Raw genomic sequence first — 14,953 nt, 5'->3', positions numbered from 1 at the left:
ATAATTCTCTGAAATCTGTCCTTGATTTTATTTTCTGCTCCAGGAAATGTTATAGTATTGTTATTTTATCTGTATTAAATAAACCTAAGGCCGGATTCCTCATGGTGTAAACAAGCGTGACTTCAGGAAAGCAATGCTGATTCATGCCATCCGAGCGTCTGATTCTTAATATAAAAGGGAACATGTTACAAGAGAGTAAACAGAAGCAAACATTTGTTATAGAAACTCATGTTGTCAACATAGACTCCCCCCACAGCATTCAGCAGGAATAAAAAAAAAGCTAAGGTAGATTTACAGAAGCCTCCACTTTTTTTTTTTTTTTTAATGATTTGGATATTGATCATTTTTAATCTTCTTCTCAGAACAACCAGGAGATCTATTATAGCTTGAGCCAGCCATGAAAAGCGGGTTCGTTCTTTAACCTGCCCCAATTCACTTGGACATATTTTATATCTCCAGGGATTCAGCCACAAAGTCCATTAGAGCATCAGATGCAGTGAGGTCAAATCAATTGTCCATACTGCAGACAAGGTAACCATCATTTACTGTAATTCTCCCCCGTCATGGTAGAGGAGAGGAAAGGTTAAAAGCTGTATTACCATGAGGCTGTCTCATCTATCTTTCAGTATATTGGTAATACCTAAACATTGCTTAAAGAACTGAATTTACAATCTTAAATCTGTGTTAAACTGGATTTAATGGTTAGATTGCCAAATCAACAAATTTGCTAATGATTTTTTCTTCAGGGGGAAGCAGAAAAAAAATGCTGCTTTTAAAACAAAAGGCAAAAACCTTCAAATATATCGTCGTGTCCAGCACAACACAGCTATACTGAACGTTCATCTCAGGATGACCTGAATGACTGGTATTTATCCTTCCCTATACATAGATATATTTACCTATGGAGTAATTTGCTGTCATCTCTTTAAGCTGGAGATGCTACGACAGTCTTAAAAACAAAAGGGAAAGTAAATTCAGGATGTATATTTTGCACTGTAAATCAAGTCCTTATGCGTTTGCACTCTAGGATGGGCAATAATAATTGACTGAAGCAATCACTGCTGTGGGAAAACAAACGTCCTGGCAGTGTCGCATCTGAAGGTCAAGCCTGATGACACAGTAAGCACCTGAACTCTCACTGACTCCTGGGGAGGTGGCGGGCACTGAACACCTCCTGGGGCTCGCCTGGCAGGGACAGATTTACACAGCCACTGGGGCGGGGGGGTGAGGATGCTTTTTCGCTCCCACCTCCCTTCATTGGGTCTGCAAAGTCATTTATTTCCATTACAGTACCATGGCATCTGTCTGACTCCTGCGCTCCCTGCGTTAACTGCTTGAACAACCAGAAAGAAAATGCAGCTCTGTGCCAGGGACTGCCTATTCCTCCTCCTCCGAACAATCGCACTGTGGCCCTGATTAATGTCACATAAACTGATGTGCATGTAGGGGACCTTGCCAACCCTTGCCATGCATGCGAGAGCTGTGGCACTGTGGCCTGGTCCTTGTAGGACTCCTCTGTTGAAGTGGAAAGTGATAATGAAGCTCAGATTTATTCAGCTTGACTTGCCTGTTTGCCTTTTCTAGGTTAATCTTTTTTCTTTCCCTGGATTTCTTTAATCCTGAGCTGTTTTCATTAAGAAAGTGATTGAATGAGGGAGCTATGGAGATTTTCCATATTCCAGAAATCTTTTCACAGCTGTAGAAATTAGAAAATCTAATTTTTTGTGTTTCAGAAGCCGAGTTGCTGAGCAAACGTACACATGTATTTAGAATAGGGATAAAATAGTAAGAAATAGAAGATAGTCAAACACTTATTCTAGTATAAGTGTATCAAATATATTTCTGTGGCTGACATACATTCATGATATTGTTTTTGGGAGACAATAGGATGAATTAAGTGGGAATGTGGGAGCTGGTGTAGGTTACAGATTAATACATATTTTTATTATGAAGTCTATTTTTAAGGTTTTAGTTAGAGTTTAATGCCCAGCACAGTAAATTCCAACTTCAGATAATGTGGGTATTCAGTAACTGTAAAAAGAAACTAGTAAAAGTTTTGTGTGTGCTGAAGGAGAGATAAATGTGCTTTAGATTAGGTGTTACATACCATTCACTTAATTGCTTTTCCTCTTCTGCTCCTTCTCTTTATGCTTTACCTTAACACAGACTCTGTGTGGCTCCTTTTCCTCAGTTTAAATTACCCATCATCTCTGAACTCATCCCTATGAATATCTGTTCACAGGTCCTTTGCCAGCTCTCACAACAGCGCAGATTAGCATTGTTCTATTGAATAAAAGTAATGTCACTAGTATAAATATATACTGGGAACTCTTTACAAAATAAAGCCTTAAAATAGCTAAAGCTTTTGCATTTTAATATAGAAATTCAGAAATAAATATGGGGAATGTAAAGCTAAGAAAGAAATAAATTCATCCAAGTCTGGAAAGAAACAAAATGTTACAAAGATGTTTTCCTTCATAATAGCACATAATTAGGACCACATGCAGCTCGCATGGTCTGTTGCTTTCCTTGTTCTGGAGTAGCTCTCAGATAGCTTGCAGCTTAGTAGTACACTCTCTGCTGGTACATATTCTGCAGCGCTAATTCAAAGAGTGATCCAGTGGGTTATTTAACTGAAACTGGAGTCTCAAAAAAGATCAGACAAGCTTTGCTGTTCTTTGGCTTCAACGGATATCACAGCTCTGACTGAAAGAGCACTGAACTTAACAGAAAGGCTTTGGATCTGGAAAACTGCTTACTGAAATCAATGAGAGAAAGAGCTCCAACAGTTAACACTTCATCCTGGCCCTTTTCTCAATAGGTACGAATGTTGGCTCTGTAATGCCTGGTCATTTTTTTAAGATCAATACAACAAACCTAACTCGTGCAACGAATGCGTGTTGACTATCTGCTGTGTTGGCATTACAAGCCAGATCAGTCTTCTGAGAAATAAGTATTTGATTTAACAATAATTTCACCCTGTGCAGCAAACAAATGTATTTTTAAGGAAAGCTGTTTAACCAGGAAAATCACTAAGGAATTCCTCAAGAGTTATATATAGCTCTTGGTTGACAGACTTTCTTAAAGAACTTCTTTTTCTATGTCTACAGTAATTAAAATAAAAGTTGTCCTTTGAGTATTTGACTTTGGCAAGATGTATTTAGTTTAATTTTCTCCAAATGCTAAAGAGGTTGCTACAGTTGTGGGGAAGTAGTTAGGTTTCACGAGTGTGAGAGAGAATCAGATTTTCTGAATTTGCCATAAGTTAATAGATTTTAACAGACCTTTTGGATTCTCCTGGCCAGTCCGTGGGAGTGCAGCAATCGTGTGCTTCTTGTGTCTGTCGTTGGTGCTGGAAGCTGAGTTAATGGCACGAAGCCGGGGTGTGACATCAGTGTGGGGCTCTGGGGATGAAATTCTCCCCTAAGTAACCAAAACCGGCAGTCCTGATTACAGCAAATGGTGAGATTAGACAGAAATACTCTGAAAACATGCATGAAACAGGCAGAAAAGGGTGTTTGTGAGCAAGTCTTAACCCGGGCACAGCTTGGGTTATGTCGCAGCACAACTGTTTCACATTAAAGACAAAACACAAAAGCTCTAGGAGGAGGTTACCAACATAATTTTTTCTTTTGAAAAGTATCTTGCTCTGTTAAAATGGAAATAATTATGAATGAAAGACATCTTACATGTCTATAAAAATGTTTCCTACAGTGCTGTGGGCCACCAGAGAAGACTGTAAGGCCCCGTCTTCTTTCCTTCTTTTCTTTTTAACAGCAATAAATAGGGTGCAAATTAGTAACTGTAGATTGGCTGGAGTTTCTTGGCATTTACAGACAATTTCAAACTAACATGGAAAGTTTTTGGAGGTTCTCTTCACATAAGTATGCACCTCCACAGAATGCATTTGTAGTGATTAATTTTTGCCTTGTGCTGAAGTCCCTCGTACTTACCCCAGTCTACAATATATCATCCTCCAATATGTCACTGGGAAGTCTAATTTATAACAGATTACCCAGTAGTATTTCCTATTTGAATCTCTTGACTTGGTGCTCTCCACTGTCTAAATCGAGTGAATCACAGAAGAAAACTGGAGCCCTGAAGCTTTCATAAGCCTATTTAAACCTTTTGAGTTTTAAAAAATGGACGAAAAATATAAAAAATTCAAATTGTACATACAGTTTAATTTCTGCTGAATTCCTGATGTTCAAAACATGAAAAAGGCACAGGTGTTTGTGATCAGATGAAAAACAACTAGCTTAAAAGAACACATATACAAATCAAACCTAAGTGATTAGTTAAACCTTTTGATATTTGCTTTGGGATTAGATTTTGGGCTGAAATTTGTTGTGAAATTTCTACAAAGGCTGAGGGAAGGCATGGCAGCCAGGGAGGGAAGGTTCTTGCTTTACACAGATCCCTCTACGTTGCTTCTGAGTTCGTTATTAACTGCCTTAGATGGTGATTAAAAGATCAATGTTTATTTGTCCAGACCAGCAGAACTGGGAGAAAATGTATCAAAATGAAACATTAACCTGAAAGATCTCCCATTTTTCTACAAGTCCACTTTAAACCAATTTGTCAAGATCAATTCAAGGACAAAATTTACCAAAATTCTGAAGAACAAAAAAGCAGTAGAAATATTTCCATCCATTAGAAGAAAAAAAGTCTATTTGATTTTGTCCTCAACGTCCTCACTTCTAGCTCTGAGTTCAGCATTAATATAATCTACTGCTGAATAAAAATCTGAATGAGAAATTGGCTTTAACAAAAGTGAATTTAACTAATTTATTTTCATTACTGAAGCTGAAGAAAATGCAAACTATGTGACAGGGAAATGTTATATTATTGGAACAGGAAACACGTATGTGAAAAAATGTAAAACATAGGAAAAAACAAGGAAATTAGATGGTTTTTAAATTATTTTTTTAACCATGCAAGATATCCCTTTCAGCATAGCATGGGATATAACATTAATCTTATTTGTCTGTGATCTAAAAACCTGTATATATTTCCTCATAGTCAGGACTTTGCTACATTACCTCATTTTTACCCACAGAAGCCAAACTGCTAGAATTTTGGAGACTGCTAGCAATAAATTTTTTTCTATGACAATTAGTTCATTACTAATCTTGACCATCTCTCCAATGAACTCATGAGAAACTTTAATATTGAAAAGCACCTCATAAATCATTTACAATAAACCTGAAGGAATATTGAGCATTTGTAAATATGACCTCCTTTTGCAGGATTTGTGTCTCTTTTAGCTTTTCTTCCTGACCTTTTGCTACAATTATCTTTAAATGTCCATGAAAGAAGCCAAAGTAATGGGAACTCAGGTTTGTAGTAAATATTAATCATCTCACTAGTGGATATTCTATAGCTTGTCCTTTTTTCCACTTCCTCTTACCTGCTTCTTTCATAACTCACAGAGTCAGACAGACTCTTAAATACCCTTTAGTTGGAGCCAATGGGTCTTACAAATGTAATTTATACAGTAGTTGGTGATTTAAATGGCAACCCCCCAAAATTTTGTACTTTATGAAAATGTAAATCTGTCTGGATCTCATTAATGAAGGCTCTTGACTACAGGAGAAACTCCTTTTTTATTTTTAAATTTTTTTTAGAACCATTTATTTATTCATGAGATTTAGCTCTTCAGATAATACTTTGGAATCATGGCTTTATCTGTTATTTTTTGTCCAGTGAACTCAGCTGAAACCTGACCAGTGGTGACATGTAGGATGGTGTCGTGAGAAGACTTCATGATGACCACACTCTCAAGACAAACAGTGCAACAGTGCACTCTTTGCAACAGTGCAAACAGTGTAACACAGGAATTCCAGGGAGTAGTGGATTTATCTTGACTGTGAGACTGAGAAACTCCTAAGCATCTTTTTTTTTTTAAAAAAATATTTTTTTAAATTATTTTTTTTTAAAGTTTAAAAAGGATGGCTGCATATTAGGGGCAAACCTTTGCCCACCAATAAATCTTTGCTACTTTGCTATTCTGTTCTGAGTGTATGGAAACCAAAACATGACAGCTTTGTCTTAGCCATAATATCTAAGAAATCCTATGAGAATGAAGGGTGAAACCAGCTTGCCTCCATTTGGGAACAGCTGAGGCTATCTGATGATAAACAGCTTGTGTGTTAATTTGTGGATAAAGCTATCCTGATGCAGATTGTCAAGTGGGGTCATAACTTGTGGAGATATAAGGTTTCCCTGCATAAATTTTGGCAGTTATTACTTGTTGAAGACCCTAAATGAGAATTGACTCAGAGTGGTGGCTAACTTGGTTTTCCAAAAAAGGGTGACAATGCCTGTGTGAAAGATTCTATAGGAGGCTTATTTTTTATTTATTATAATTTTGTGAAATCCATCAGTGTCTACTCCTTTTCTTTTGAGTTTGGGCTATCTGAGAAATTTGGGGTAAAGCAACATTGGTGGTGTTCCTTTTTCCCTTGTCCTGCTCTATTTTGCAATGGCTATGCAGGTGTGCCTGAGGATCTGCTATTGATACTTCAGATCTCTCCAGACATCACTGTTGACATATCTGGTATCTCTTTTTGAGGAAGACAGATTTCCTTTTAAGGGTTTTTACTTTTTTAATGGAGAAAAGTTCTGGGAAGCTGCTTCTTCAACCTGAAGGGTCTAACAAGATTCAAGCCAGATTCCATTTTCTTCCCCTCCTTGTTACGTTCAATGTATTACAACTGTATTGAAAGTGTTCAGAAAGAAGGCATAGTTCACTGTAGTAACTTTAAACTTAGCTCACTGGTTCTGATTCACATATCTGCTAGTCTGGAAATAAAAAAAATTAGTGATGTCTTCTTTTTCAGCTAAGAATTAGACATACTTTCTGCCTTGTTTCTACTTCTGATCTTCTTGGGTGTGTGTAGAGAATGAGAACCAGAGAAAGACATCTACAAAGGTAAGTGAAATATTTCTTTGTGACCAGAACAGAGATTATTTACTCTTTCTAGGTGCGCATTTTTCAATGGTTTGTTTGACACCATCATCCCTTACTTTCCAAATTTTTTAGCTCTCAAAAAACAGGGCGATGTTATTAGAGATACTCTTCTCTGTTCTCCACCAGTACACAGAAAAGCTTCTGCTGCGGAGCTGCAGGCCTTGCACTTGCGTTTGCCCTTTCTCATCCACCTCTGGGATAAGCACTGCCATTTTCTGGTTGCTGTGTTGTCACAGCCAGGCCATGGGGAAGGTGCTGTCCAAGAAAAACAAGTTGGTCACTCTAACAGTGGCCAGCAGGAGTCCAGGTAAAGGATCTTTTAACAATTTCTTAAATAACTTTGTTTTGTATAACAGATATAAATCCAAACTTACTTAAATATGACTGTTTGGTATACGTGAAGAAAAGGCACATCATCTTGCAAGTGAAGAATGACACTTTTGTATCCAGTTTAGTTACAGAGACTTCAGATTCCTGCTGGGGAGGACGCAGGGTCAGGTGCCTGCGGTACTGTAGGAGTTACCAAGCGAGGAGCCAAGAACCGATGAGGCTCGTCCTGGAGGGCTGAATGCCCCGCCAGCTGAATCATCACACCAGAATGCTGCTGTTTTAAGAACTATACTATACATACTTCTTTTGCATTAAAAAGATATGCTTAATACCTAGAGTATTGCTTGGTCCCAGCATGTTATTTGATGAAAAAGAAACCTGTTGGAACATGTTCTGTATTCTGTGTTATTGTGCTGGGAGGATTACAGAGACTTTACTATATGTCATTTTACCATCCTTATCAGCCAAGGCACAGACTTTTTTGGGTGACTGCTGTGTTTGTTGGCCACAGACCTGTATGCACCCCAGTTGCTGACTGCGATCAGACCTTTTACGAACAAAGCAGGATTTTATTACCCCTGCCCCGAAATTCCTTGCTGATATCCCAGCTGTGCTTAGCACTTGGCCTTGCAGCATTTTGCTTGCATACTGCTGGTGTGCATCGTCAGGTTTCACTGGGACATTGTGAGATGATGGGGTACTTGGGTGAGCCTTGAAATTAAGATCTAGAGTGCTGTGCCTGCTTTCTTTTGCTTTTTTACTCTCTTGATCACATTGGCTTCTGGTTTTAAAATGATGATGTATTTTAGAGCAGTATTACAAAACTCTGAGGTAAAATATATTTGTATTAGTGCTATGTCCAAGGAAAGATACAAAATCATGAGAATTGTACTGACAGGAAACTTTGTCTCTCTCTATCTCTTATTTTTTCTTATTTTCTTCTTAAGCACCTGCATTATTGGGGGACAATATGTTAATCAGACACCTCACAAGCCAGAATCCTATGTAGTTTGATCACTTTAGGGGTAAAATTTACAAGACTGCCTAGAAATGCTTATTGGTCTCTATGGATCTGTGCTGAGTTTATTTAATACAAAGTGTGATATAAAAAGCCCTCTCTGCAGTTAATTAGCCTCCAGGTTACTGCAGGCTCCAAGGCATTGTATTTGAGTTGTCATTGCTACTTGCAAAGATCAGCAGTATTTAATTCTTGTGTTACACAAAGTAGATTGCATGTGCTTATCTGGCTAGAGTTAATTCATTGTTTGTAGGCTTTAATTTAATTTTTAATATTCTTGGCTATTAAAGATGGTTCCAAACATGAGGAACTTCACTGAGATTGGACATGTTACACTGAGGCTGTACCAGTTTCCATCACAGCCCAACTAAACCTGAAGGTTCCTCCAGAATTATGCTGTTGTAACTGGGGGCAAGGTTTGTTTCTGTTACATTGCAAACCTAAACCAAATGGAGCTTGTTCAGGCTCCTTTGGGATAAGGCAGACCTAAGCTCACCAACTATTCCTTCTTTCTAAGGAGAAAACATCAGGCTTCCTTCATTTGATGATCCTGTTTTCTCAGAAAACATTTGCACGCGTTCCCATACTCAGGTAGCAGTGGCAGGAACTCTTTAGTGGTTAGAGAAGTGGCAGAAGGTTAAATCATCTGACTTTGGTGTGATGTTGATTGTTTACCCTTAGTGTACAGTAATATCTTTAAAAAATGAAGCGAAGTGGGTGTATTCATTACTGGACAAACACAGCTGACAAGTTAAAGAATACGTGACTCTCTTCAGCTGAGACCAAAGTGCTTCATTTATAATGGAGATTACGGTAAGAACCAAATGAAGTTGTCTAAGGGAAAATGATGTCTCCTGAGCCTTTGTTTGGGTTTGGCCACAAGTTAATAACACAACCAGCACTTAACAACAAAATGCAGGACTGTATTATCCTTTAGCAAATGCCAGTCATGTGCAATCCAAACAGGTCAATTACTAGCAAATCTCCGAAGATCTCCTGAAACCTCAGAAGAGTTAGAGATGCCAAGAAAACGTCTAGATGCACAGAGACACAGGAACAGAAATAGGGCACAAACTAATTTACAGAAATGGAACTTAACCCTTAGAGGGAAGAACCCAGCCTGCTACATATTCATTTCCATTTCATTAAATATTTATGGAAAGACATGCATGTAATGTGATTCTAAATTATGGAAAAAGCACAAACAGAATCTGCGCTGTTTCAGTCATGTTTAATCTATTTTTTTCAACCTTTCTGTATCTTGCAGGTGCAATGGACAAATGTGTTTTTTTCAGCCACTAATATGCTGGACATTTGAAAATTAACACATTCTCTTGAACGATTCTAAATCAGCACACGCACAAAATACAGCGTAGAGGCCAGCAATAGCCTATTCTTCAGCTCAATACGCATGCCTATGACCTATTAATATTAATGAAACCTGCACGCAAGCATGTGGGGATAATTGACCCCATTAAATTCCATTTACTCATGAGCTACTTTACTTTGTAAGATTTGCCCCTTAGTTATTGTAGTTTTTATCAAGGATGAAAGTTGGAACAGCATGTATGCTAACAGAAGACTATTTCAAAAGTAGCTTTGTGGAAGACAAAAAAAAAAAAAAAAGGGAAAAAAAAAGGGAAAAGAAAAAAGAAGTATCCCAAAGAAACATGTTTTCATCCAAAATTTCAAGAGCTAATGAAAATAACCTTATCTTACTTTAAACTTTTATTGGGACAGGACATCAAAATCCTTTAGGAGATGAAGAACCTCAGCCTGCATATATTTTTACTGTGGATCTCTACTGAGTAGTCTTTTCATTTGCAGGACTTCGTATTGAGCTGGGCAGACATGGAAGGGTGAGCAATGTTTCAAACACAGACCTGGAGATCTGGTTCCATCAAGATCAGGTCAGACAAGGCTCTGAGCAACCTGACCTGGTTGAAGATGTCCTGCTCATTGCAGAGGGGTTGCGCTAGAGGACCTTTAAGGTACCTTCCAACCCAAAGTATTCTATAATTCTCTGATGTGAATTTTTTTTCTTAAATTCTAGGAATCTTGTCTTCACTGAGTTTTCTTTCATGCTGCTTCTGTTTTCTGAGCAAGAAAGGGAGTAAATGAACAGAGTCAATCTGTTTTCTTTTTAATGGCTCATCTGTAAACACGTAGATTTCTGACTTAGCTCACTGAGGAGGATGCACCTAACATCTCCCCTGATTATTGGAGATTCAAAGTTGTAGACATCAATGTATGAATCACTTTTTTTTTGTCAAATAAGTGATAAATTCTCCCTGGCAAGGAACGTCTGATCTTTTTCAGCTGACTTTTTCTTTAAAAGAATCATCCTGTGATGTACAACTGGTTTTGCAAAGTTACACGCAATCATAATCTAACCGCCACAGACATACAGAGAAAGGAAAAATGCTAGTGTTAGAACTAGCATTAGTACTACTGTAGTTGTGCTTTGTAATAAATATTACTCAAAATAATTTTCCTAACAGTCATTTTACTAATTTTCTTGGTAATAACCACAAACCAAATGCCTTTGAACAAATCTCACAAACAGTGATATCAAATCTTTCCCCAAAGGAGCATGTGGACTACATGAGCTGTTGTACTCCTTGTTCTGTAGACACAATACAAAAATAGCATTTTTACCTTCTCAGTGCACCTTCAAAATCCCCTTCTTCAGGGCACCTGAAGAAGGGTCCAGAATCATGCTTGTTGTCCCCAGACCTGAGCTGGGTCTACACAAAGTGCAGTGTCTCCACCAGCCCCAGACTGACGCAATGCTAGTTGCACCAGACCGGAATGAATGATCTCCAGACATGAGTTACTGGCACAATTAAAGCAAGAGCACAGCTGACTGACATACCGAACAAAAGAGCTTTGGCAAAGCTTACAGTGGAAAAGCGTATAGAGGAAATTCACTCTTGGCATTGAACGCACCCAAGTAAAAGCAGGATGAACTGCTGATTAACAAGCTCAGACTCTGCAGACCAAATACCAAAGGATGAACAATAGCAATAACATTATGTTATGTCTCTCTACAGCATGCATGCAATTTATCATGAAGTTGTATTCCATAGGCAGCTCCAGCAGTACATTTTCACAGTCTAATTGATGCATATGAGATTTGGATTGCAGCTTTCAAAAAAAGTCAGAAGTACAAAGAATTCTGTTCCACCCAAGAAGCAAACCAAAGCCCTGTAATATTAGTTATAACTGCAGTAGGTTTTTATGACTCCAGCACAGCTAGTTCACTCGGTTAGGCAGACAGTACGCAGTCGTGTCTCAGAGGGGGCATGTTTAACTGGGCTCCTGGGGCTTCCTCATAAAGCACAACATGCCGACCCCTCCACAGAGCCCTAGTAGGTTTGGGAGGCATGACTGTCTTCTACAAAAGTCAGGTGGACCCCTCTCTGGGGGACTTATTTTTCCCCACGTTGACTAATTTTGATTCTTTTCACAATTTCTACCAGTTTGTTCTCTGCAGCAGTCAGGTATACTAGTTCCTAGTTTTCAGGGTCACCTCTAGAGCCTTTCTCACAGATTTTCACCTTCCTTTCCCTGCCTGTGGTACTAAGGTCACTGCAAATAACTGATTACACAGAGACATTACTGGAAATTTCATATCTGAGTCCATCTGGAAATTTTGAGTGAATACCCTCTGCTCCAAGTGTTGTACTCTTTTGACACTTCAAACCGATGCATTCCTGGAGACACTTTTGGTTTCATACGGGAAGCTCCCTGTACTCCTTTACTGAATACTGATGTAAGTAACATATTTAGGTTTCCTGCAAGGGCCTTCTTTTCCAGAAATGCTCCTTTTGCACCTCTGTCATATGTTGGCACCACCAGTTCGCTGGTAGCCTTCTAGAGTAACTGAACACAGTTTTATTGTGTATGTAAGTTCAGCAAGTCACTCTTCAAACGATCATTGTTTAAGTTACCTTCTCCAAGTCTACTCTCTCATCTGTTTTTCTCCATTAGACATGTCAGTTTCTGAAAGATGGCTTTTTACTCCTGATAACCAAATTCTCTGCCCTTCTGACATGAGAAGTACTTTTGAAATTTGAAAAGGCTATTTAACGATATACATTTATACTGAACCTTTATTTGTGCCTTTAAGCAGACTCCATGAGGACTAGCTAGCTGCTCCTTTATTTACTTAACCTTGCCATTTTAAAATAAATTCCTGCAAAGCTTGATGGTTTTGACTTTGTCTTTCTGAGAGGAGTTGAATTTGAGAATGACAATATCAGCACTTTACCAGTTTCTTTTCCTTACACACAGAAAGTTGGCGGCTTAGCTCTGCTGAACGTATCTGACTGCTGAGGGGTTCTGGCATCCAGGTATCTCAGTCAATGCCTTGCCTCAGCTCTCGCCCCTCAGGTAAGCTGTTACACCGTCACTCCAGAGCTACATGGAACAGCTGCTCATAGTAGTAAACGGACTACTGTAGCATACAACACTGCCTTCTGTGGCAGCTGTGAAACAACATTTTCAGGGTTAGACCACTGTAAGGTGCTGCGCATGTGGGCTCGAGGAGGCACAGCTCTCAGCTGAAGATGCAGACAAAAATATTAGCTTGAGTTTCCAACTTTTCAAGTCCTGTGACAAACAGAGCAATTTAATCCTTTGGTGAAAGGCAGTGTGCTAGGCGAGATCTTCTGAGCTTGGTACTTTCATACCACACTCAACCTGCTAGTTGAGTAACAGTTTGGCATTACCCGATTTCTCCAGTGCTTACAGCAAAATGACTTTGTAATAAAAGCATTCACATTCACCTACACAGCTTCAGATTTTGCAAGACTGTTATGTTTCTAATAATGAAAAACATGGCTTTATTCAGATGATAAAGTAGCCATAAATAAACAGCACACAGGAGCAGGCTGACAAATAAACTTTTTATATGTTAGGTATGTATGGTGATGTGGTTTGTGGTGACAGCACATTGCTCAGAAGAGCAGGTCATATGCTGCTTCCTATTATACCAATGTCAACCTAGAGAATTTCCATTGTCTATATTTCAACCAGTTCAACTAAGATAAAGATCTCTACACAGGATTTCATAGCCTTTTTTGCCACTGTGTAATATTATTAAAAAAAGAAAGTACTGTGGGGGTCAAATTACTTTCAATGTTGTTTCTGATAATAAATGCACTGCAAATGATTTAGTCTCATCCATTAATCATAATAAGATCGTAAGAAAAAAAGGCTGAAATAGATTTCAGTAAGGTATCAAGCCCTTCTGCACTGTTATGAAATTTAGGCATGTGACACGAGGCAATGCCTACCAGAGTGACTGCCACTGGAAACCAGACACGGCAGGGTAGACGTTGCCATTTTAGGTCTCACAATGACAGGACTCTGCGTGGATCAAGTCCCCTGCCCTGAAATTATTTGTAGTAAAAATAAATAAAGATGAAATTATAGAAAGGAAAATAGAGAGGATGGGTCTGAGGGACAAGTGAAGAGGTATTCAAAAAGCATCATGCCACGTGCATTTATACAAGAACTGCAAGAAGGAAAACAGGAAGCTGTAAGCAGAGGGGTGGGATGGCAGAAGGGAGTCTGGGAACATGCACGGACAGGTCTAAGCCCGGGCTTTGATTCCCAGCCTCTTCTCCTGCCTAGCTCTGGACCTGGCTAGCTGGGGCAGATGTGCTGGGAGCTCTCCCAGCCCTGGCCATGGGTGCTGCCTGCCTGGGCTGGCCGGCCTCAGCACTCCTGGCCAGATCTGTGCTCCTGCCAGTGCAGGTCTCCTCATCTGAAGGGGAAAATAAAGCCTGAAAGGTGGCACAAGCGGAGAGGCGCAGCAGGTGATGCTCTCACCTGTGGGCACACACCAGCCAGAGCCCTGCACGGGTTTGCTTACCCCGCAGCCCAGAGCAGGCAACCCGAAGTGAGGGCGCACAGAGACAGAGCGACGAAAGTAGGGCAACATCCACACACAAAGCCTGAGCGGCTTAACTTAACCTGATGGAAAAAGGGATTTGAATAGCTAAAACCTGGTACGGCAAACTGAGATCAAAATATAACTCTAAGGATATGTTTCTGGTCTGTAAGGGGACTGGTAGAGAGGAGAAATGGTATCTGTCTTACGCCTGTCCTGGAGGATTTGTTTGCCCCACCCCCACGTTTTTTAAGAACACAGAGAGATGTTATTTTCAGTCTAAACAATTCCTGTTTTGCAGGTAAACTCAAGAATAATTGGAAGTCTGGTTCCAGGTTCAGGAACAATATATATATATCTATGCACATTCATGTACAAACACCTTTTCACGGAAGCATACACGTGCTTACCTGCCTGCTCTCTCCCGTGCCCCCCCCCCCCCCCCCCCCCATTTCTCTGCCTCCATATACCCATGTTTCTTTATGCACCCTCACAGAAAATGATGGCAAAAAAATACACAGGAAAAACACTTCTTTTCCCCTCAAAGAATCAAACCTAGTATAGGCTATTTCTAAGAGATAAATATAAAACAGATACTATGTTTCTAATTCTCAGTTAATCAAATGCTGTACATAAAAAGGCAGAGGGTAGATTCTATTGAAATTTGTAGCAATGTACAAAAAAACCACCACCACCACCAAAACCAGAAAATTCTCTGTTACTCTGTTCCTAA

General features: G+C 39.3%; 1 long non-coding RNA gene across 2 annotated transcripts in view; it reads right to left on the bottom strand.

Moving 5' to 3' along the window:
- Positions 1–2,155: 2,155 nt before the first annotated feature.
- LOC130156615 (uncharacterized) overlaps positions 2,156–14,953 on the bottom strand; it is a 229,099-nt gene continuing 216,301 nt past the window's right edge. The window contains exons 6-7 of one of the 2 annotated variants that reach the window (XR_008824513.1): positions 3,285–3,446; positions 2,156–2,283 (exon numbers count right to left, since the gene is read on the bottom strand). This is a non-coding gene — a long non-coding RNA (uncharacterized LOC130156615). Of the gene's footprint in view, positions 2,284–3,284; positions 3,447–14,953 lie in introns of those variants that run through there. The other variant, XR_008824512.1, reaches the window with a different exon arrangement.

This window comes from Falco biarmicus, chromosome 11 (assembly GCF_023638135.1).
Source record: "Falco biarmicus isolate bFalBia1 chromosome 11, bFalBia1.pri, whole genome shotgun sequence".
Classification (NCBI taxonomy): Eukaryota; Metazoa; Chordata; class Aves; order Falconiformes; family Falconidae; genus Falco; species Falco biarmicus.
The sequence above is the reverse complement of the archived record's forward strand: the minus strand, read 5'-3'. Positions and strand labels throughout refer to the sequence as shown.